Source organism: Sorex fumeus, unplaced genomic scaffold, assembly GCF_029834395.1.
Source record: "Sorex fumeus unplaced genomic scaffold, SorFum_2.1 ptg000054l, whole genome shotgun sequence".
Classification (NCBI taxonomy): domain Eukaryota; kingdom Metazoa; phylum Chordata; class Mammalia; order Eulipotyphla; family Soricidae; genus Sorex; species Sorex fumeus.
In genome coordinates, this window is record NW_026606111.1 from 51,223,220 (window position 1) to 51,247,937 (window position 24,718).

Consider the following 24,718-nt stretch of genomic DNA (forward strand, 5'->3'; position numbering starts at 1 on the left):
ACCGGATATGTAGCTCAGGACAAAAGAACTTGGCTTGCATGTATGAAACTTTGGTTTCTATTCTTTACACTATAGAAACAAAAGCAAAATCATTAACTGTGGTTGGAAATATGCCTCGGTGGTAAAATATTTGCCTCACATTTCTGAGGTTATGGGTTTGATCCCTGAATTTCCATCTGTATCTCACTGGAGACCTAACTGGGCCCGCTCAAGAAAATCGATGAAGAACGTGAGAACAGTGACAGTGACAGTGACTTAAAGAACATTCAACTGCTTTAAACTATATATTGCGTAACTATTATAGAGATTTAACTCTCAATAAAATAACGTGAAAAGGTCTATTTTCTAGCATCTTTGCTAGGAAGAGATATTACCTGATTTTTAAATATTTGTATTTTGGGGGGAAATTTTAATTTCTCATTTTAATTTGTGCTCTTTGTCTACTAGTGAGCTTGAAAATTGATCTTGTGTGGGACTACATGGAAAATATTATGCTAAGCGAAGTCAGAAAGAGAGGGACAGACATAGAAAGATTGCATTCATCTAGGTAACATAAAGTAACAAAATAAGAGACAAACACCCAAGAACATCTGTGATAAATACCAGGTTGTTCACTCCATGGCTTAGAGGCCAGCTGCACTGTCTAGGGGTAAAGGCAGCGCAGATAGAGAAGGGAGCACCCAATAAAGGGTGCTGGGAAGATCTGCCCAGGATGGGAGATGCCTGCTGAAAGTAGTCTATTGACTGAAGAGGATTGCCACCCGATGTCTCTTCTGCAGACCACAGCACCCAATGGGAGAGATAGAACAAAAAGGACTGCCCTACCAAAGAGGCGGTGTGGGATGGGGGATGGGGGGTGGGAAGGATACTGGGATAGGTGGGGCTGGAGATTGGGCACTGGTCATGGGACGGGTACTCTATCATTGTATAACTGAAACCCAAGCACAACAACTTGTAAGTCTACAACTGTACCTCATGGTGTTTCACTAATAAAAAAAAACAAAACAAAAATTAAAAAAAGGAAATTGCTCTTGTGTTTACTAGTCATTTACACTTCTTTCAATAGAGATTATATGATCATGGTTTATGCTTATTTTTACTATTGAAGTTGAATAGCTAAATACTGATTTATTTCACAGCACTAATTTATTAAAAACATTCATCCTTGGCCTATCATATTAATTGCCATTATTTGTTGGTTTTGCTTGTTTTTTGATCACTTAAATTGGTTTTGGTCCTTTTCTTTCAGATAGAAAAAGTTTGACACAAATGAGCATATGTTTTTCTTTATCTTCTAAAGTTTTAAACTGAGAACAACTGTTTGTTTTGTACAAAAAAGATACCTGTGCATTTACTGTTTCTTCTCATTTTATTTACGTTTTAACACGTCTCGACTCATCTACATCTTATCATAGTAAGTGTTTTCATATTGAAAGAAACCACCATTTTTTTCAATCAGAGCACTGTAGCACTGTCCTCCCGCGGTTCATCCATTTGCTTGAGCGGGAAGAAGTTAACATCTTTCAACAAATTGTGAGACAATTTATCAATGGTTTTGGCCTATTGAATAGGTCATGGGTAGCTTGCCAGGCTTTTGCTATGTGGACGAGATACTCTGGGTAGCTTGCCGGACAGAGGAATAGGAATCAGGATTGGCCTCCTGCAAGGCAAATGCCCTACCCGCTGTGTTGTAAACGTTATCTAAAATATACTAGTAATACCAAATGCTGTTTCTTTAACAGTACAATATAAAATATTATTTCGTAATTTTCTTGATTTGTTAATGAAATATGTAAGCTCTTGAGTATAATGGGAGTATTTTTCTAACACAGGAGTCTGAGGAAGGTGAAACTGTTATAAGCGTCTTGTTGGATTCCATCTTCCTAGCCTACTTCATTCTACCCCACTCTCTATCCAATCCGGTCTTCTTCTTGGCAATCTGAACTCCTGATTGGCTAGCATCTACCTTTCAACTGTCTACTTTATGACATCATTCTCCCACCAAACCAGCCACCAACTTGTAGAATCTTGGGGGCCCCATGCAGTTGTTTGTAAAAAATTTGAATCATCCTGGCAAGTGACGAGTGACCAATGACCAATCAAGAGTGAGCAGTCGTCCGTACTGAACACTTGCGGTCTTAAACCGCTTCAGTGTTCAGACGCACTCACGTACCGTCTCCTCTTCTCGTCTACCTTTCATTGGTATTTCCTCTTCTCTGACCATGTCAGGTAAGGAATAATACTTTTCAAAGCTTTTCATTAGATTTATCATCCCTAAACTTAGCATTCAAGGAAAAACAGCACGTAGTAATGAAAGAAAGCATTCAAGTAGAATTTTATAAGCCTCATTTTAGCTTGACTTTGACATTTGCTGTGTGATTTTAGACATTTGTTTACTTTCTCTGACATACAAAGTGTTTTTCCTCATTGATTACATTATATTTTAGACATATTTAGGAGCTCAAATACACACACACACACACACACACATATATATATATTTATATATGAGGGTTGATTCTCTGCGTTTCTTTTTCCGTTTAATAGTGAATTTTACATGATATCCATTGAAAACAAGTAAATCAGAGACAGTATTTATACAGAAACAGAAAATACAGATGCTGTGGAAAACTGTTAATATGTACTAGCATGTGTTCTCTGTAATGGTATCTCCACTTGTATTTATAATTCAGTATTTTAAATATAGTGATATTACAAAGTAATAATAATTGATCTTTGAGTTTTCTATTTAAACCGGTAATAAGAAAATATGGGGCATGGGGAAGGTGTGGAGTGCTGAGCGGTAGGGAGACAAGCCCTCAAAGGTAAGAAAGTTTGGGATCACTTTCATCAAACATTGAGCAATCGAAACCAAGACGATATGAGAGAGAAAAAAATAGGAAAGAAAGAAAGAAGGAAAGAAAGAAAGACAGACAGACAGACAGACAGAAAGAGAGAGAGAAAGAAAGAAAGAAAGAAAGAAAGAAAGAAAGAAAGAAAGAAAGAGAGAAAGAAAGAGAGAAAGAAAGAATAGGGACAGCGATTATCAAGGAAGGGGAAAAGATTTGGACAAAACGTTGAAGAGAACCAAAGACTTAAAATCAAAAAAGAAAGAATATGTATTAAATATGCTGAGATATATCCACTGAGAGCAAGATAAAGCAATTTATTTCAATAAATGCCAGGACTAGAAAGTATACTATGCCTTGAATAGGGTTCCAGTAGGAAAAGCAGTTTATCAGAAAGCCTTCCTTGCTGGCATTTTTCCTGATTACCTCTGAGAACACAGTAGTTGGAACTTGAGTATAAACATGCTTCAGAAATGATGCTCCCCATAAATAGCTAATAGTGCTCATCTAGGGTGGTGGAAGACACAGAATCTTCAATGTTTTTATTACGTTATGGTTTTTAAGTACATGTACGCGCTGCCTGTTAAAATAAAAAAAATGGTATATTCTAACTTGAATCAGGAGATTTGATTCATTTGTGTGGTAAGTAGGTTCCAGGTTAAAGCTGCTTGTCATCTTTACAAATATTATTTCATGTGATTTTTTTCTTCGTAACATGAGAGTACTTTGATAATAGTCAACTTTTGTTTTTAGATCCTAAGAGGAAATAGAAAAATCAAGTCTCACATGACTAATTACACATTTTTGTCATATTTGTGAATTCTGAGTTTTCTTACATTAAAGATATTTTATTGGATTTTCGTGCTCGCTCATTTATTAAATATTGAGAAGAAAGTTTTCCTGGTTCATAAAGATAATTCTAATCTAGGGGTTGAAAGTAAATTTGCAATACTTTGTGATCACTTTATAAATGGTCATTTCTGTTTCTTGTGTGATCAAGTGAAATCCTCTGCTATGTTTTACACATGTTGTTTGCTGGTTAATATTCAATGGTACAGATGAGAATAATTTTTTTGTATTTTCAAAGTTTCTTTCTGTATTTTACTCATTTAAAACATTTCTTGTCTATGAAATACAATCATGTTTATTCCTATTTTCTTTTTTTTTATGTTTATTTTCCTATTTACCATGTAGTTACTAGTAAATCCTTTCTCGTTAATGGACTGGTTAAGTGTGCACTCAAAAATCACCTTCTATTCCATTTTTTGGCTAGCAGTTTTTTCTACAATAGAATACTGTCTTCATATGGTATACGTGGAACAATTTATTAATAACCTTATTAGACTGTTTTATTTGCTTTTTTGGGGGGAACCCATCTACTGTTATTCAAGGCTTACTCTTTGGTCTGTTCTCCATAACATACTGTACTATGCTGCTTGCTACAGAGCCCAGATTTCATTAATATCTATATACTTCTTTTTCAGTTCTGTGATACTTATTTTTCATGATGTTTTCTTTACATTTCCTCCTATGTAAATCATATGATAGAAAAATTATATTTGTGTATGCATTATTAGTCTTATTGTTATGTGTACCTGCATTGTTGATATACAACTTAAGACACAGTATTTAAATAAAGTTTTCCTTCCAAAAATGTTTCTTGGGAAAAACTCAAGTAGTCATTTTTGAAGTGGATCAAAAATCAGGGTAACCTTCAATGCATCAACAAGGTTAAGTCGTATGTGAACCGTAAGTAACAGGTACTCATGGCACAAGTCAAATGGAAACCTGATGATTAGAGTGATAATAGTTGTAAAGACCCCAAATGCCTATATTAATGTAAGGTATATTCCTTCTGGTTTCTGGCCTTGTAGTGATCATGCAGGGTCCTGGCCAAAAGTCCACATGCTTTAGGTTGCTTAACCTGGAAATTCATAAGGGATAGAGAGAGAGAGTACTGGAGGGGATAAGGCACTTGCCTTGTACACAGCCAATTCAGTTGAATCTCTGTCACAGCATACACTCTCGCAAATGTTCTAAGGGGTCACTCCCGAGTGTAGAGCCAGGAAAAGCCCAAGATCACTGTCAGTTTTTGGTCCAAACTCTATACCACCCCACGCCCAATAAGAATTATTGGAATATATGAAATCTCTTTGCCTTCTCTGGGCCTCAGGTTTCTTTTTGTTGAGAAAATGTTACCCATTCTCTTAGACTTCCTAGTTTGAAAAAGCTTCCATTCTAGGAAATAGCATAGGAGTCAATAGGAGAGCAAGCTAAGGAGAAACTATCTGTAAGCAAGAAATCCAGGTACAGACACGATCACCTGGTTCTTCTACTGTTCTGTGTTTACTTTGAGAGCACGATACCAAATACACAAAGTGCCCAAAGGTTCCAGGCTTTGAATCACCCCAAGTGGTTGGAATTTTGGAAACTCAGTTGACTGTTTGTAGTAGAAGCATCCTGAGGCTTAAATTTTAAGTTCATATTGTTCCTCTCAGCGTTGAAGGAGATTATTAGTCTCACAGATTTTTTTCATCACCCTCTTGTTCCTTACAGAAAATTTTCAAAATCCATCTGTATTGGGAACTGCACATACTCTGCAGCTTTCCCTTCCCATGGTGAACAATGCAGCTTCCCGAACAGGAAGTGTCTGCAACTACTCCAGAGTATCTGCTCCAGCTGGTAGTTCTGCTTGGCTCCTGCCCTCAGCCTCTGGCACCTCTTTCCAACCACTGATGGGTAGTGCCTATCTTTACCAAAATTTCAGCACAGCAATGCTGTCTGGAGTGTTTCACCAGAGTCATATATCCACCTCAGCTGCTTCCTACCCGAGTGTTTTGGAATGGGATATTGCAGGAAGTGCTGAAGAGAAGTCTTCCATGGGAGACTTTTCTGTGACTGTCCTTGACCAAGACCCCGCTGTCTCTTCCATGTCTATGGCAGCTCGCTATGAGAAAATCCTAGATACCAACAACACGGTGTCTGTGTACCCATCACTTTCTGCCAGTCTTGTTTTGAGAACACCATCTCTGGTTCCACATCAGAGTCAAAGCCTGTCACTTCCCTACCAGGAAGGAAGCCAGGTGTATTACTATCATCAAGGAATTCTGGGAACTTTCCTTTCTGGCCTGCAGTCCTATGACTCCATGTCATACACAGGGTAAAAGGGCTCTGCCCCACAAACTTACAGCAACTCATCGCGAGAAATGATTATGTTTCTCAAGGAGGTCCAGCCCCCAAATAACCAACCACCAGGCTTCTCCTCTGGAATCGACTTCTCTCTGTCTGCTCAACCCATCACAGAATCGAGTTATCAAGTTGAGTACACTAAGAAAAGGGAAAGAAATTTAAACAATTGGGGTCAAAAGAGAGGAAAACTGTCCATAGTTAGGTGGTATTTAAATACACTGAGATTTTTAAATTTAAAAAAAAAACTCAGTTCATGTTTACTCCCCTCACTCATTTTACAGCATGTTATTTTCACACTCAACATAAGAGCTCCTAATGGAGATTGGAAGGTATGATAGTATAATGGACATCTAGCTTTCATATCATGAAATTTTAGGAGCACACAAAAGGATTCCACATTTTTCCCTAGTTGTTTCATTTATTTTTTAATTTTTATTAGTTAAACATCATGAGGCACAGTTGTAGACTTACAAAACATTGTGCTTGGATTTCATTTATACAATGATGGAGTACCTATCCCTCCACCAGTTCCCATTCTCCACCACCATGGATCCCAGTATTCCTCAGACCACCAATAACCCCCATGCCACCCAGCCTGCCACATTTTTCACTGTTCTATGTCAGCAGTCCTCCAGAATTACCACACTAAAAGTAAAATACATGTCTTAAACTAGTATTTTTTTTATTTTTTACGAAGTTTCAGAACTCTTATTGTAATGGTACCACTTTAACTTTCCCTTCTATTAATGAACAGCAAGGTTCTGAATAAACTTGTTGTTCAGAGATTCTGTCTCAAATCATCAAACCTAGCATCTGTACTTCAGAACAAATATCATGCTGAAGTAAAGCTTCATTCATAATCTTATTCTATGATATTAATGTCCTTTTATTTTTCCATGATAGTGAATAAATTGAGAGTAAAATTCATTACAATGTTAAGCTCTGTATGGCACTCATTAGTTTAAAAATCTCTAATATTTTTTTTAAAAAGCTTTTGTTTGGAAGAGTTTGAATCTGTGTCATAGCCCAAAGTGCTCAGGGATTACTCCTGGGTCTCTTCTAGGGATTACTGCTGATGATGCTTAGGAGATCATATGATATGAAAGATCAAACAGAGGTCAGCTCTGCGCAGGGCCAGTGCCTTACCAAATGGACTATCCTTCTGTCCCATGTCTCTTAGTTTTAAATGCAGTTTACACAGAAACTCTTTCAAATACAAATAAAACTAAAAACAGCAGCAACACATGACAAACAGGAAGAACTACAACATTTACCTCCAATCCTTGAGCACAGGGCCTTGTCCATTATCCGTAGAATACCCAGTAACAATGCCTTGCCTATTGCTGGTAGGTGCACAGTTGTTGCAAATATATGTTAACAGGAACATATATTTAATTAACTCTGCTTGGTACCAGTAACTACTTTGTTGTAAATGGGGGGGAAAAGAACGCAGTTTCTGACTGACCTGAGACTAACCAGTTAATAGATTTTCCCAGGAAAGGGTACTTGACTGGCTGGGAACAGAAAAACGTGAAAAGTGTTTTGCTATCTTTAATGTGGAAATTGATCCCAGTAATCTCTTAAAAATAACAAGCTTCAACTCTCGAAGGAATGCTGTATTCACTGATGAAAGAATGTTGGGAGAAAAGTCTGAAATGATGGGAAAAGAGACAATAAGTGCAAAAGGAAGGGCTTGAAATTTGGGTTCCTCTGAAAACAAAGCTTGAAACAACAAGCTCTGGTGGGAACATGATCTACTGCGAATGGGATCTGAGGAGGAAAAGAGTGATATCAGCGATGTGAACAAGGGAAATCCAAGTTAAGGAAGACTTTTAGCTAGCTGACTACCCCATGGGCAACATGGTTCCATGATGACCAGAAATTACCAATTAATTTACTTTAATTTTCTTTCTTTTATATGGTCAATTACAACATGTATTCTGTGTCTTCTTCAAACAGAATTTGGAGTATTCATTTCATTCTCAATATTCTGTTCATTGTGGTAAGCATCTTTAACAACTGCTGGATAACAGAATTATTTGATCAGACTTATTTTTTACTTTAATGTTTAGTTGAGATTACTGAATATTAGGTCTAAAGTGAAGTTTGTTTTGATTGGTAGAATTAGAGTAGCGAGGAGTAGGGATGGAATTAGAGTTTATGGGGTACCACATTCAGTTCCTAATAAAATAAGTAAAGGACAGTGTCCCAAATAGACTATTGAATAAGATATTCATCTCCATTTAACCTGTAAATTCAGCATTTTCTATATTTAATTAAAAATGAAAGAATGTTCCTATATTTTGTCTTTTAAAGACATTCCAGATTGGTTAAGGAAACAAACACTGCATATGCAATCATAACAACGTAACCATAAAAACCTGATTACTGCTTAAATTTCCAAGAATGTCAGTGCTAAGAATTATTTCCCTGGATCTCCTTAGTGTACATGATAGTCATATGAATACACCTGTGTGGATATATCACTGGTATCTAATTTAGAGAATAGATATATAGTGATTAGATCACATAACTGAGTGTGATCTCAACTTTTCTACACACTCCCATGCCCCACACACCCAAAGACTTGTACTAATCCTTATAGATCCATGACTTTTCCTCCTCCCCTCTCCCAGAGTCTTTTAAAATTTCTTTTCAAGTACTAATGTAATGTGCTTTAGAAAATATTGAGTTAAACCTAATTGTTGTCATTTAGCTTTTAGATAGAGAACCAAGAAAATCTTATTAAAAGCGTATTTTTGTATTCTTTGAAAATGGTAATAAGAACATTATCCTTGAGTCCCTCAATAGACATTATATAAAGTATTTTGTGAGGAATTCCCTGTACAAATCAATACTCGAAGAAATAAATGACTTCTCTGAATGAGAATGAACTGGGACATTTCAAAGTATCAATCAGTGAGTCAAAGATGAATCATAGCATCATATAGCTAAAAATGATCTTGATGTAATCTAGTGAACACCATTACATTTTTTTCTTATACCAGATTGTAGCACTTTTAATTTTTTAAATTATTATCCATTTATTTTTATCAGTGAAACACCATGAGGTACAGTTGTAGACTTACAAACTTTTGTGCTTGGGTTTCAGTTATACAAGTATCAAGTACCAATCCCTCCACCAGTGCCCATTCTCCACCACCAAGGAACCCAGTGACCCTCCCACTCCCCAACTCCCCCACTCTGCCCCAACTCAGGGCATACCCTTTTGCTTTTCCTTTACTTTAGGGTGCTGTGGTTTGAAATGAAGGTCAATATCATTACATTTTCAAAGAAGAAAATAGACCCCTAGATGTTCAAGACCCTGCTAGTCTCCTGGACTTCTTCCCAGCATGTACCCTGCTCCACGCCCGCCCTTTGGAAATAAGCTGGGAAGGAAAACTGGATGTTCCTTTCCTCACACTGACCTGAAAGACTCTTGCTGATTCTCAGCCACATCAACTATTTCATTTGTTTCCTGATATCACCTCCTGTCTTTTATTTTTTATTTTATTTATTTATTTATTTATTTATTTTTCTTTTTTATTAGTGAAACACCATGAGGTACAGTTGTAGATTTACAAATTTTTGTGCTTGGATCTCGGTCATACCACGATCAAATACCCATCCCTCCACGAGTGCCCATTTTCCACCACCAGGATAATATCCCTCCCCCCCCATCCTCCCATCCCCCCATCCCCCCCTGCCACTGTGGCAGGGCATTCCTCCCTGTTCTCTCTCTCCTCCTGGGCGCAGTGATCAGCCAAAGAGGCATTGAGTGGCGAACATGTTCAGTCCAGTCTACTTTCAACCTGCATCTCCCCTCCTGGGAGGATCCTCCAAACACCCTCCACTTGGTGTTCCCCTTTCTATCTGAATTGTCCTTTCCCCTAGAATACCCAGCTGGCCTCTAAGTTATGGAGTAATTCTCCTGGTGTTGCTCTCAGCTATTCTTGGGTATTAATCTCATATTTTATTATTTTATATCCCCCAGATGAATGCTATCTTTCTATGTCTATCCCTCTCTTTCTGACTCATTTCGCTTAGCATGATACTTTCCATATTGTACCACTTGTCCAGGTTGGTTGGAGGACCCGAGCGGAGTCTTTTATTTTTTTTAAAAAATATTTGATTTGTTTCTGGAATAGAAAGAAAAAAACTAAATGGACTAATAAAACAAAAGCAAAATCAAACCTTTACACTCTGACATCAGAATAGTCCTTACAAGAGGGGAAGTAAAAGACTAAAATGGGTTGGGGAGTGTTGTTAGTTGGTTGTGGACAGTAGCTGGATATTTGACAGTGCATGGAGCATGAAGACAGAGTTGCTGAGATGAGGAAGTCTGTACTTGAAGCGAATACACTTTGTAAACTAGTAATCACAATTATATGTCCATATGAAATTTATCAACATATGCTTTGTGCCTCCCTTGCATTTATGTGTTATGCATGCCTTTATCCAGGGCTCAGAAATGCATCTGAGGGCATTCGGAAAATTAGATGAGGCCCATGTAGGGGGAGAGAATTAGTAAATAATTGGAGGAGGAAGAAATATGAGTTGGAGCTTACGAGATGTGTAAGAGGAATATATAGATATGTATGTATGTGTAAATACACATATATGGGCATAAAAATATAAATGGGCGGGAGTGATAGCATAGTGGGTAAGTTTGCCTTGCACGCTCAACCTGGGTTTGATTCCTAGGCTCCTCTCAGAGAGCCCGGCAAGCTACTGAGAGTAACCCTCCCGCATGGCAAAGCCTGGCAAGCTACATGTGATGTATTCCCTGAGTTTTTGTTAATAGCTTCCGTTTTTTAGAAAGCATCATAATAAATTATATTATTTAAAAATAAATAAGTTGGGTTTGTAAGTGGATTCTGTATGTTTGGAACCTGGGATTTATTTTCCTATGTAAGCTACATTAAACATGATATTTATAACAGAAATCCCATCTGCAGTACTTTTCACAATAGCCAGAAGAAACTATGGTATGCCTACACAATTGAATACTACACAGTTGGCAGGAAACTGACATCATGAAATTTGCTTATAAATGGATGTACAGGCAAGAATATCATGCCCAATGAAATCAGTCACAAGGAAAGGGGTATAGTGATAGGACTACCCCTTTTTTGGATATAATAAACCAGAATATGAGACTAATACCCAAGGATAGCAGAAATACAGGCCAGGAGACTTGGTCAATCTTTGGACGCTTGCCACGAGTGCTGAAGGCGGGCATTTGGAATAAAGAAGGGACAGTTATGACAATGATAGTTGGAAGTGATTACTCTGGGTGAGAACTGAGTGCTGAAAGTAGGTAAAGGAATAGACGTGAGAACCTCTCAATATCTGTATTACAATCCATAATGCCCAAAGGATGAGAGAGAGAGAGAGATAAAGAGAGAGAAAGAGGTGCCTGCCACAGTGTAGAGATAGGAGGCTGTCAGGGGGGGAGGGGTTTGAGGTTGGGAGAGGGAGTGGTGGGAGAGAAACTGGGGACATTAGCAATGGAACTGTATACTAGTGGAGGTTGGGTGTTGAAATATCCTATGAATGAAACTGAATCGTGAAAAGCTTTGTAATGTGTGTCTCCTGCAGATTCAATACAAAAACATTATATTTAGTTTCTACCACCATGACTAACCTATGAGTTTGCTGAAATTTATTTTTATCACCTTGGCTGGTCTCATTACATGGGTGCCTGTGTGGTAATTTTTTTTTATTTTATATAGACTGAAGATACAAAACTAATAGGGTTGGGACTTATGGTGGAAGGGGAGAAGAGCACAAAAACCCTGTTGACCACAGCTCAGCAGGGTCAGCTAGCTTTCGTGAAGACAAAACTCCTTCATTGATTTCCTCTTTTTAATGTGGAAAACTGAAAAGACTTTGCAGGCTGTCAGTGGGTTGTCCCCTCCAGTTCACACTATTTTCTTTTCGATCAGAATTGTTTAAAGATTATTTGAAAAATTTGGAGCTTAATGATTTGTTCCCATATATTTCCACTAAATGGTGTCAGTGGGCATTGATCCAGGAAGGCCAGCATGAAAAAGATGAGTTGTATGTCTTAACCACCAATGCCAACACTACTGTAAGTATGGAACCCAAAGTAAAATAGTTAAACTTCAAAATGTGTTTGTCAAGGAAATAGGTGGGAATGCAGGGTGAAATGGGTCATTTGTTGGTGGAGGGTTGCAGACACTGGTAGTGTAATTAGAATTGGAATATTATATGACAAAACTCCATTATAAATGATTTTGAAAATCAAAATTGCCTAAATTTAAAAAAAGAGAAGTCAACTTATGTCTATATTTCAAGAAAGCTTGTCTTAGCAAATTTTGGCAGGGAGACCATACTTGGTAGAGAGAGGGAGAAAAAAAGGGACAGTTGACAGTTGGGAAGAGAAGCCTGGATATCATGGAAGAGATGAAAGCTGATCTTAGAAGATTTGGAGCCATCAGAGTTTAGAGAGTTAAATGGTGAGACCATTGCAGTTTAGATAGTTAAATAGAGAGATTGGTTTCAGTCATCAGTAGTGTATACATAGAGAGAGCTCACAGATATTCAGGCTATATTACCTAACAAGGGGAGCGTTTTTTTCCTGAAGCACTATGTAAGGATAATATTTTGCCAGGAAGAATGATAAGAAGTTGGTTCTCTTTCACAGATTAATACATTAGAGATGAAAACTTTTATACAAAGGAATCTATCATCTTGTCCTGTTGCTCTGTTTTCTTGTCATCATTCCATTCTCCCCCACAACCCTACCTAATCAGGGCTCTCGACATTTCTCAGCAGTGTCACCACATAGCCCCAGAGCATGTGTTAACTGCTGGTAGCTCACAGCCCTCATGTTTGTCCCCCATCCAAGCCAGAGCCATCCTTCTGAAACCAAGGATATTTGCTGAAAGCCGGTTCTTCCTTGAAGTGGCAGTCATGGTTTACCTCTTCTTAATCATTTTGTTTACAAATTTAGATGAATGTCACTATAATAGTGACAGGGATTTTCCAAACTAAGAAAAGCATAAACATTTCCCTTTCCCCGAAGAAATTTGGGCTAGTTATTTTCTATCCACTGCTAATAATATGTGATAATTAGGAAACAGAACTGAAGTAAAAACAGGTACATTTGTCAATTTGGTGCCATGACTAGTCAGTCTGAGTATAAGTATGTATTTCTAGAAAAAAAAGCAGAAGAAAAGGAGTTGGTTGCTAGCAAAGAATGCCAAATCTCTGCCAAGAACTCCTTTGAAAATAAGAATTTTGACTATGGACGGAACATAATGGCAACTCAATGCCTCTTTTGTAGACCACAACACCCAAAAGGAGAGAGAGAACAAAAGGGAATGCCTGCCACAGTAGCAGGGTGGGAATGGGGGGATCAGTGTGGGAGGAATACTGGAATCCATGGTGGTGGAAAATGGGGACTGGTGGAGGAATGGGCATTTGATCAATGTATAATCCAAACCCAAGAACAAAAATTTGTAAATGTAGAACTGTACCTCATGGTGTTTCACTAATAAAAATTTTAAAAAAATAAAATAAAATAAAAATTGTTTTGTCTGCCAGAGATCAGCAGATGGGAACCTGAGTGAAGGTAAAAGATTAAATTAAGATTAAATTGGTTGACTTCTATTTTTCCTTGAGTACATTAATTTGATTTTGGAGTCAATTTATATGACAGTTCATCAAGGCAAAGAAATTTTAACACTTCTCTTGTTTAAAAGTATAGTGATACACCATGTCTGTATCTCACATTATTTTTATTTTTGATAGTTTGACACAAAAGATACGTCAAAATCATAGATAAATGAAAATTATTCAAATAATTTTTGATTATTTAAAATTACTTTATAGAATTATATTATAGAATTTCATAAATTTGCGGATTATGCAGAGTCAAAGTACATGTATCATATTACACTCACTACTGAAAGGCCTACTCTGTCATTCACCGTTGTTCAGTTTTTCCACTTTGATTACACCTTTCCATTTGGAAACTAAATAGTCTCATAGTTCTAAAGTTTGTTTTTATTGCTTGGCAAGATCAGAATTATGCAATTTTCAACATTGGATGAAACTAGAGGATATCATGCATGTAAAGTTAGCCTTAAGGAAAGGAACAGATACAGAGAGATTTTTCTCATATGTGGATTTTAAAGACAAACAGCAAGGTAGCAACAAAGGTTCAAGAGCAATGTAAGGGGAGAACTGATCCACACAATTGAGTCAGGGGATTGGGAGTGAGGGATTCTGGGGTTTTGGGGGGATAGGGAGGGTTTATTCTTTGAGAGAATGAGGAGTGTCATGTTGGAATTATGTGTATGAGAAACCATTATTAATTGAATTATACATCATAGAATATAAATAATGTTTTAGACGTTTGTCTGTCTCATTTTATTCTATTAATTAGATTTCTCCATATGCCACATATGCATGAACTTGTTGGATACCTATCTTTCTCTGCCTGGTTTATGTCACTAAACATAATATCCTCATGTTATCCATTTTTATACAAATAATAAGAAGATTTCACTTCATACAACTGAGTAGTATTCCATTGCTTTACCACCGTTCATTTTCAAAATTTGTGGTTTAAAAGATACAAACATTGGTTTTAACAATGCTCTGGTGTTTTAAAATTTTTAGTTTAGGGAAGCAAAATAGATTTTACTGAAAAACACTTAGAAACTTGTGAAACAGGTGTAGGGTGGAATGGAATATATGTTCAAGGAGAACACTTGTTTAACAAAGCAAGCAAAGAGAGACATAGAGAAAGGAAGCACGGTATTTCTTCAAGGGAGAACACAAGCTTGAGGACCAAGCCCACTCTGGTAGTTTAGGAATAAGAACTTGGAGTGGTATGAACTTAACTTGTGCACTTTACGGGAGAACCTGAGTGAAACTATTATAAGTACGTTCAGGAGCATGATAAACTGGAGTCTGCACTTGGAGGGAGGAGGGTAGAGATTTCTTTGGGGAGATCCGGACTATGGAGAACAGTAATATTATAACATTAATGATAGTATCGTACCGTGGGATTCCAATAAAATCTTTAACGGTGGCGTCAGATATGATAACATTCTTAGGTATTTGGATTTCCTGTGGAAACAACGGGAAAGCTGAGTTTATGCACTGGATGCCTCAGCCTGAAACAAGGTCAACAAGTCATGAATGAAAAATTTCAAGTTAGATGGATCAAGGATTCTGATCCCAGTGGAAGGCTAGCTTTCGGGTGGACAATTTCTACTGATGGCCTGATGTAGATTCTGATCCTCGGACATGTAACAGAAAGGAGGTAGTGACGGGTATCCTCAGAAGTGAAGCCTCTGAGACAGAATTCATTCATGCCAACTTACGGGTTATCAATGTTTGCTCATGGCTGCTACCCTTATAACATGTCATCCAATGGTTTTGTGGTTTCAATTTACTGTGTAAATGTAAAGATGAAGTTTCTAAATGGAAGGTAAAAATCTGAGGCCCTCAAGATGATGAATTATGGGGATACGGGGGGGGGGGGAGCTGGAGCTATACAGCATGTAGGGCATTTACCTTGCACACGGCCTACCCAGGTTAGATTGCCAGCATCCTGTATGTTCCCCCCCAAGCACCGTGAGGTGTAATTCCTGAGTGCAGAACCAGGAGTAAACCCTGTGCATCGCCAGGTGTGACCCAAAAACACACACAAAAAAAGATGATGACTTGCCTTTAGATATTTTGAAGTCAAGTAGAAACAGCCAGAAATCTCCCCAGAAAAGAGTTCTCCTGGGTCGAAAACATCATCACCTCTAGCGTGGGAAGATACAGAAAATAAGTTTTCCATTTTATGCCAAGTTAAAGCAAGCCAGACATGATCTTGGAAAGTTTGGCAAAGGAAAGCATGGCTATAGGAAGGATAAGGTGACAACTGAGGCTTAGAGGTAAAATATACAAGAGAAGCAAAGATCAAGAAGTACGCGGTACAGTGGCGACAAGGTATACTAAGAAGAGCATTTTTTAAAAAATAAAATGCAATGACACATCAAATAAGACCTTTTTAAATGTTTCAGAACAGGGATATAACTCAGTGATAGAGCATTTGCCTTCCATTGTATGATGATCTGGGATTGATACTTAGCATTGCAAACAGCATTATTTTTTAATTTTTAATTTCTTTCTTGCTTGCTTCCTGGCTTGCTTGCTTTTTTGGTTTTTTGGGTCGCACCTGGCTATGTATAGTGGTTATTTTTTATTTTTAAAAAGACTTATAATTTTACCTTTTTACCTGTGGTTTAAAAGGAAATCTAAAATATTTTAGAGTAAATATATGTGAGGAAGAATAAAATTCACAGGAACTACTTAGTGTTCTTAATGATACAGGAATCAGAATTTTGAGGTTAATTGTATGGGTATTGCATAAATAATTTTTCCCCATTACGTGGGCTCTCTTTTTATCATGGGCACCATTTTTTCTAAGTTGCAGAAACTTCTTAGTTTAATGTAGTCTCATTTGTTTATCTTCACTTCCTCTTCCTTGGTCAGTGGTGTTTCATTCTAGAAGTTTCCATTAGCTTGAATGTCATGAAGGGATCTTCCCACATTTTTCTCCATATATCTTAAGAATTCAGGTATGATATTGAGGTCTTTAATACATTTGATCTGACTTTGTGCCTGGCACTATAAAGAGATCTGAGTTCATTTTTTTTGCATGTTGCTGTCCAGTTTTCCCAGCACCAGTTGCTGAAGAGAGTTCCTAGCTCAACTTCATATTTCTTGAGCCGTTATGAAAGATTCGGTAATAATAATCTGAGGGCCAGCGTCAGGATATTTGACTATATTCCATTGTTCTGAGGCCTGTCTTTATATGAATGTCATGATATTTTGATTACTACAACTTTGTAGTAGGGTTTGAAGTTGGGGAAGGTGTTCCCTTCTTCTTTTTACCAAAGATTGCTTTAGCTCTTCATGGGAGAGAAGGTTGTGTATGAGTTTCAAGAGTGTTTAATCAATTTCTTTGAAAAATATCATGGGTATCCTTATAGAATGTGCATTAAATCTTTATAGAGCTTTGGGGTGTATTGCCATTTTGACAGTACTGAATCTCTCAATCTATGAGCATGGGATGTGATTCCATTTCCTCATATACTCTCTTTTTTCGTGAAGTAGTGTTTTGTAGGTTTTTTTTTTTTTGTATAGTTCCTTAACCTTTTTAGTTGATTCTAATATACTAGATTTTCTGAGGTATTATTGTGAATGGGATTGTTTTTCTCTATCTCTTTTTTCTCTTTCATTATTAATATATGGAAAAGCCATGGAGTACCGGATATTACTTTTGTAATATGCTACTTTACTAAACAAATCTATTGTTCCCAGGTGCTTTTTTGTAGATTCTTTGGGATTTCCTAAGTATAGTATCATGTCGTCTCCAAATAGTAAAAGCTTGAGTTCTTCCTTTTTTATCTGGATACCCTTGATATCTTTTTTTTTTTTTACCGAAATCATATGGCAAGTACTTCAAGTACTATGTTGAATAGGAGTGGTGAGAGTGGGTAACTTGTTTTGTGCCTGATTGTATTCTGGGATTCTAGCTCATTGATTTCTGTTCCAAGCCTTTAGTTTTTCCCCATTGAGAATAATGCTTGCTTTGGGTTTGTGGTAATTTGCTTTGACTAGATTGAGGAAAGTACTTTCAACTCCCATTTTGTTGAGAGTTTTTCATCATGAATAGGTGCTGGATGTCATCAAATGCTTTATCTACATATATTGATATGATCATATGACTATCTTTATTTTATTGAGATGGTGTATTCTGTTGATTGACTAGAGAATGTTAAGCCATTCTTGCATCCCCAAGATAAACCTACTTGGTCATAGTGTGTGATCTTTTGTTGAGTTACTGGATTCTCTTTGCTGGTATTTTCTTGAGAATCTGTGTATCTGTATTCATCAAGGAAATAGGTCTGTAATTTTCTTTTTTTGTGGTGTCTCTGTCTGTTTTGAGTATTAGGGTGATCTTTGCCTCATAGAAACTATTTGGGAGTATTTCTGATTCTTCAATTTCCTGGAAAATCTTGAAAAATGTTGGCAGCATTTCCTCTTTAAAGGTTTGAAATATTTCACTATTGAATCCATCTGGGCCAGGGATTCTGTTTGGGGGGGGATACTTTTGACCATCATTTCAATTTCCTTGGTAGTGATAGGTTCAAGTATTCCAAATCTTCTTGGTTCAACGTTGGGAGGCAATTGGAATCCAAAAATTTATTAATTTATTCAAGATTCTCTCATTTCCTGCTGCAAAGTTTCTCAATATAATCTCTGATGATCCTATGGATTTCTGTAGTTTCTATTAGGATATGCCCATTTGCATTTCTGATTTGATTTATTAGAATTCTTTCTCTTTGTTAATTTGAGAGGCTTCTCGTGGTTTATTGATCTTATTTATTTTCTCAAAGAACCAGCTTTTGCTCTTATTGGTCTTTTGGATTGTATTTTGGGATTCTAGCTCATTGACGTCTGGTACAAGTTTTATTATTTCCTTCCTCCAGCCTAGTTTGGACTACTTTTGTTGGTCATTTTCCAAAATCTTGAGCTCTAATTAATTCATGTAGATCCTCTCTTTCTTCCTGATGAATTCTGGCAGAGCTATACTCTTTCCTATTAACACTGCTTTTGCTGTGTCCCACAAGTTCTGGTAGCTCGTGTACTCATTCTCATTTGTTTCTGGAAACTTTTTATTTCCTCTATGATTTCTTCTCTAAGCCAACAGTTGTTCATTACTTCCCTTAAAGAAAATATTTCCTTGCTGAGCTTTAGTCTGTTTGATCTATTGAGAAGTGACAAAGTAGTGTTGAAATCTCCAACTAGTATTGTGTTGCTATCAATGTTTTTCTTTAAGTCAATTAGAAGTTGTTTTTAAGTATTTTGCTGGTCTGTCATGAGGAGAATCTACATTGAGGAGGGTGAGTTTTTTCTGATGTACAGATCCCATGATCATGAAGAAATGACCTTCACTGTCTCTTATAACCTATAGCCTGAAGTCCATGTGGTCTGATACTAGTATGGCCACTCCAGCTTTGTGGAGGTGTTCTTTTCTTTCTTGAAGTATTGTTTTCCAGCCTTTGAATTTGAGCCCATGGTTGCTTTGATTGTTCAGAAGTGTTTCTTCAGGCAGCAGAATGTTGGGTTCAGTTTTATAATTCATCTTCCCATTCTGTGCCTCTGAATTGGCACATTTAGTCCATTGACATTGAGAGAGATTGTTGTGATGGGGATTTGTGCTATCTTTATGTAGAATTTTTGTACTTGTGCGGATTGTCTTAGCTTAAAGTAGCCCTGTTAATTCTTCTTGCAACAACAATATGGAACACTTTACAAGTTTGCATGTCATCTCTGTGCAAGGACAATGCTAATCTATGTATCATTTCAATTTTAGTATATATGTCATCAAATATAGTATGAGTTAATTTTTCCATATTTTTCTCTACTTATTAATTTGAGAGTTGTCCTTACTCACTCCTATGGCAGACAGTGATTCATAAGCAAGGTATGTATTTCAAAGCAGCTTGAATAGATAGATTTAGAACTTTAATGTCCCAGAAAGAAAAATATGGTTTTTACCATATTATCTTTTTCCATACCCAAGGCATCAGTTTTACAAAATAATTCTTTTGGAAGATAGTATATGAGTCTTGTTTAATGCCCTTCCCTGAAACCTTCATTAAGACCATTAAACTAGAGCCTTTTGCTGTTCTCACCTCAGTCCCTTGTACATCTCCAGGAAAAGGTGGATGGTGTTGTCTGCAATTTGACCACTTTGAATGTAAGTCGGATTTTTCTCCTGAATGAAGAGGTGAGGAGCATATTGATGATTTCATTCCACCTTATTACAAGTTCAACTTGAAAGGAAGGTGAGACTCATGAGGCTCCTGTAAAGGACAGAAAAAAGGGTCTCAGTGAAGTTTAATGGCCAACACATATTAGCAACACAGATGACTCAAAGTAGCCTGTGTGCATCTTTGTGTATAGTGAGTTTCATATCTACTGATAGTGATTCTCAGTCATGACACACAGGCAAAACAGACCTGTAATTAAAAATCTAGTTCTCTGAGCAGAGTGGGGTCTCTGAGGTGATTGAACAAGTGTATAGTAATTTATTACTAAGCACATAAGTAGTTTGAATGATGTGTACTTTTCGATAGCGATAGCACAGCGGTAGGGCGTTCGCCTTACAAACGGCCAACATGGCCGACCCGAGTTCGATTCTTCCACCCCTCTCGGAGAGCCCGGCAAGCTACCGAGAGTATTCGATATGCCAGACACAGTAACAACAAAGTCTCCAATGGAGACGTTACTGGGCCCGCTCGAGCAAATCGACGATCAACGGGAGGGCCTTTACCTTTATTAATTCCAAATATGTCTAAAATTACAGTGTCCTGACCCCGCACCTGGCTTTCCTCACCTGGGCACCTTGGAGGGGTCGGGGTTAGTTTCCCTCACCTCCTGATTAGAGCCCCGGTAGCTGATGAACTCTGCTACCAGCTATAGGTACGCTTAAGACCACTCTCCCCAAGCTTGAAGGAGCCTCATGCATGAAGGAATTGGAAGCAGAACCTGTGTAAACACACAAAAAATAAAAGGCCGGTGGTCTGGCCGTTTCTCCACTCCACGAAGGTCAATGGCGATGGTCAGGAGATGGAAGGAAATGGGGGCCAGGCTGGTTGTTCCTAGCAGCAGGTTATTACATGGAAGAGATGTATGACATGGAGGCCTCAGGAATCCTCAAGCACGTGCGCGCACTGTGAGCCCGGAAGTTCCCCTTATATAGATCACAGAACCTCTAAAAGGCGCATTACAGTGAATTCATAAAAGGAGTTACAGAAAGAACATTGAGGCAGCAATCCATATGTTGTTTCTTTACATCCACATTGTTTCCTTACATCAGCAGGCCAGTAATACTGGCCTCTAGAAAGAAGATACAAAGCCTAACTGAAACCTTTCACAAGCACTTTCACAAGCTGTAAGCACCTTGATTTGCATCCCAAAGAACAGCCTGGCTAGAGCTGGGAATCTATATCCCAAAGATCAGTCCTGACTAGCACCTGAGATCTGCAGATCTAAGACCAGCTAGGTTTCTGAGAGAAAAGGCAAACTGTCTCAATATACTGAAATCATTTACTGAAGGCAGTTTGAAGGGGAGAAACAGTCTCATCCAAGCTAGTCAGGACACACAGGAAAACAGCTTCTAGGAGGTGTTTCTCCTCTCCTTGTCCAACCAACATATAAGCATATATAATATTAATCATTTTGTATGAACACAGTAAGAAATGCATTGAGCTTATAGAATTGCTCTTCTAGGGCCATTTCAATCTCAGACTGCAGTGCTCAGGCCAGATATCTTTCCTATTCCTAGCAGCAGGGCCCCTAATGTCGTCGTTACTTTTGGATCATGACATCATTTGCCTATGATCCATCTCTTAACTTATAGTTAAGAATCGTGGCACCTTGGCCTGGTCCATCGCGATGCCAGGGTAGCACATAACTTACCGGCTTGCCCTTGTTCCATCCAGTCCCACGTCGGGCCCCGGCCCTTGGGGTACTAGGAAGTGAGGGCAACTGAGGCTTAAGTTGAGAAGACAGAAGCCCAGGAGTGAATAATATTCAAAGCCAATCAATTCCTAAGTTACAAAGCTATAGTACTCAAAAAAATATATTCTTAAAATAAGAGTCTTCTGCACCTCCAAAGAAACAGTGACCAAAATACAAAGACAGTCTACAGAATGGGAAAGGATATTCACCAAATACACATCTGACAAGGGGTTGATATCAAGGATATACAAAATACTGGTTGAACTCGACAAGAAGACAACATCCAACCCCATCAAAAAATGGGGCAATGAAATGAACAGAAACTCTCTCAAAGAAGAAATCCGAATGGCAAAAAAGCACAAGAGAAAATGTTCTACATCATTAATCATCAGGGAGATGCAGATCAAAACCACAATGAGATACCATCTCACACCTCAAAGACTGGACCACATTCAAAAGAACAAAAGCAACCGATGCTGGCGCGGATGTGGCGAGATAGGGACACTCCTTCACAGTTGGTGGGAATGCCGACTAGTTCAGCCCTTTTGGAAAACAGTATGAACTTTTCTCAAAAAATTAGAAATTGAGGTCCAATTTGACCCAGCGACACCACTCCTGGGAATATATCCCAGAGAGGTATAAATGTGTAGTCGAAGTGACATCTGCACTTATTTGTTCATTGCAGCACTCTTTACAATTGCCAGAAACTGGAAGAAACCTGAGTGCCCAAGAAGAGATGACTGGTTAAAGAAACTTTGGTACATCTACACAATGGAGTACTATGTAGCTCTTAGAAAAGATGAAGTCATGAAATTTACATACAAGTGGTACAATATGGAAAGTATCATGCTAAGCAAAATGAGTCAGAAACAGAGGGATAGACATAGAAAGATTGCATTCATCTGGGGGATATAAAGTAACAAAATATGAGATTAATACCCAAGAATAGCTGAGATCAACACCAGGAGGATTACTCCATAGCTTAGAGGCCAGCCAGGTATTCTAGGGGAAAGGGCAGTTCAGGTAGAGAAAGGAGCACCAAATGAAAGGTGTTTGGAGGATCCTCCCAGGAGGGGAGATGCATGTTGACAGTAGACTATGGACTGAACATGTTTGCCACTCAATGCCTCTTTTGCAGACCACAACATCCAAAAGAAGAGAGAGAACAAAAGGGAATGCCCTGCCAAAGAGGCAGGGTGGGGGTGTTGGGGGTGGTGGTGGAAAATGGGTACTGGTGGAGGGATGGGTATTTGATCATTGTATGACCGAAACCCAAGCACAAATATTCGTAAATCTACAACTGTACATTATGGTGCTTAACTATTAAAATTTTTTTTGAAAAGTTATTAAAAAAAGAAACATATGGGGAAAAGAGCTAGTGCAGTGTGTAGAGGGTGTTTACATTGTATGCAGCTAATCTAAGTTAAATCCCCAGAACCCTGAGCCTGCCAGAAGTAATTCTGGATAGAAAATCAGAAGTGAGCCCGGAGCACATCTAGGTGCACTCCCCTCCCCACAAAAAAAGGAAGAAAAGAAAAGAAAACATATAACTGATTCTTGACTAAAATAGAGATTAAGGGTGCTAACTACTATATAACGTTTGAAAACCCCCAAATTTAATAGCGAGTCTGCTATTGACGAACAAGATGGTTTATTAATAGTATTTACATACATTGTCTGCTAGTGGTGCTATATGTGGTCTGTAAATCTGTAAATTTGATACATTTAAAAATTTTATAATGGATTTTATAATAGACTTTATAATACATTGGTATTTTGTGTTTAATAAGTGACAAATTATATCTCTACTTTGTGGGTTATTTGGGCCATAGTATGTGGTGCTTGGGACTTCGGACTCTGTGCTCAATGGTCATTTCTGGTGGTGCCAGCCATTAATTTGGGTTGACTGTGTGCATGGTACGTGCTTTAACCCCTATACTAAGTCTGGGGTCCAATCAAATTAATTATCTGCATATATTTTATACATGCATGGCATAATTTTCTTAGATTTTTGATTATTCTAGGATATACTTATCATCTTTAATTATTCCACATCAATACCAATGTCCAAAAATGTTTCAAAAAATAATTATTGAAAAAAATCATATAGAAGTTCAAATTTGTGTTGTTCGTGAGATAACTATATTAAGAAGAAATAGAACCACAAGAAACATACAAGTAAAATGAAGGTACATTTCTTTGGAGTCTTTAAATTATGTATTTATATTAGTATATATACAAGTATAATTTTTAAAAAATAAAATTCAGTGAAAATAAAATTTTTGAGTTTTGTTAATTGTAATGTTGTACTGCTAAGTATATATTTATGTGAACATTTATATATATATATATTTGTTTATTTTTCTGATTGTTTACTTAAGATCTGGAGTTAAAAGCTAACTTACTGATGACACGGTATATGGCTCAGGGCTAAAGCACTTGGCTTGCATGTATAAAACTTTGGGTTGGCCTCCTGCAAGGCAAATGCCCTACCCACTGTGCTGTAAACGTTATATAAAATATACTAATAATAAGAGCTAATGATGTTGGTGAACAGTGCAATATAAATGATTACTTAGTAATTTTCTTGATTTATTAATGAAATATGTGAGCTCTTGAGTATAATGGGAGTATTTTTCTAACATAAAGTCTGAGGAATGTGAAACTGTTATAACTCTACTGTAGGATTCCATCTCCCTAGCCTGCTTCATCCTACCTCTCTCTCTATCCAATCCGGTAATCTTCTTGGAAATCTGACCTCGTGATTGGCTAGCCTCAACCTTTCAACTGCCTATTTTATGACATCATTCTCTCATCAAACCAACCAACAACTGGTAGAATCTTGGGGTTCCCATGCAGGTGTTTGTAAACAAATTTGAAACATCATGTCAAGTGACCAGTGACCAATAGCTGGAATGGTGGGTACCACTTTATTTACCAGATGGTTACCTTAGACAAACACGGAAATGCCATACAAATTTTATTTATTATAATATATTTTTAACAAATTGAAGAGATGCATCATAGTTAATTGGTTGTTAATAAAAGGTATGAAGTTTGAGATGCTGTGGTTGTTTTGGGGAGAGGCCGGAGGTTGAAGGATGGCATGGGAA

The 24,718-nt window shown here is 37.6% G+C and overlaps 1 pseudogene; it reads right to left on the bottom strand.

The window, feature by feature from the left end:
* Positions 1 to 19,372: 19,372 nt before the first annotated feature.
* LOC130033752 (uncharacterized) lies at positions 19,373 to 19,471 on the bottom strand (annotated as a pseudogene).
* Between the last annotated feature and the right edge of the window lie 5,247 nt (positions 19,472 to 24,718).